The sequence below is a fragment of the Glossina fuscipes genome, unplaced genomic scaffold (genome assembly GCF_014805625.2).
Source record: "Glossina fuscipes isolate IAEA_lab_2018 unplaced genomic scaffold, Yale_Gfus_2 114, whole genome shotgun sequence".
Lineage (NCBI taxonomy): Eukaryota > Metazoa > Arthropoda > Insecta > Diptera > Glossinidae > Glossina > Glossina fuscipes.
This window is the reverse complement of record NW_023998457.1, coordinates 3,216,453-3,217,543: the sequence shown is the minus strand read 5'-3', so window position 1 is coordinate 3,217,543 and position 1,091 is coordinate 3,216,453.

Genomic DNA, 1,091 nt, shown 5'->3' with positions numbered 1-1,091 from the left:
AGTAGCAGAAATAACAGCCTTAGTAGAAAGTAGTAACAGTAGAGTAGCAATTCTTTGTACCAACAGCTTTGGTAGTAAGTTTACGTGAATAGTAAGGATATGTATAGTGGAAACAATACAGGATAGTAATAGTAGTAATAACTGCCGCAATAGTAGCAGTATAATAATTGTCGTAATAATAATATTAGCAGAACATTAGTAACAGCAGCAGGAGAAGTTATAGCTTTTGTAGTAAGTAAATGCGAGTAATAAAAACAGTAGAGTAGTAAGAAAATTAGTCATGGCAACAATGGTATAGTAACAGCAGTAATAATAACATTAGTTTTAGTAATACCGAAGCAATAGCTTTATTAGTGAAAAAATTCGAGCAGTAACAACAATAAGAGTAGTAAGAATATTAGTAGTGGTAGTAATAGTATAGTAACAGTATAAGTTGTAGCACTAGCTTTAGTAATACAAATGGCAGAAACAACAGCTAAGTAGTGGAACAATACTGGTAATAATAATAGTAGAGTAATAAAAATATTAGCAGTGGAAGTAATAATATAGTAATAGTGTTAGTGTTAGCTATTTCACCAGCTTGAGTAACACAAGTAGCAGAAGCAATAGCGTTAGTAGTGAAAATAATACAAGAAATAATAACAATAGAGTAGCAGGAATATTAGCAGTGGTAGTAATAGTATAGTAATAATGTTAGTTCTTTCATCAGCTTGAGTAATACAAATAGCAGAAGCAATAGTTTTAGAGGTAATGAAAATGACAGTAGAGTATTAAGAATATTAGTAGTGGTATTAACAATAACGGTAGAGTAGTAGGAAAATTAGTATTGCTAACGGTAGCGATAATAGCAATGAAGCAATGTCAAGAGTTGTGGTAATCATAGTAGCATTTTTTTAATTTTAATTTTATTTGTCTTAATAGGCGGCGGCTTCATGCCAATAGTCGTCATAGTTGTATTGGCAATAGTAACTTAATGTTTATTTATTATTTTCTTTCATATTTACATATTTAAAAATTTAATTTAATAATAATAGTAATAATAACATTAGCAGTGTAGTAGTAGCAATAATAGCATTAATAGTCTATTTATT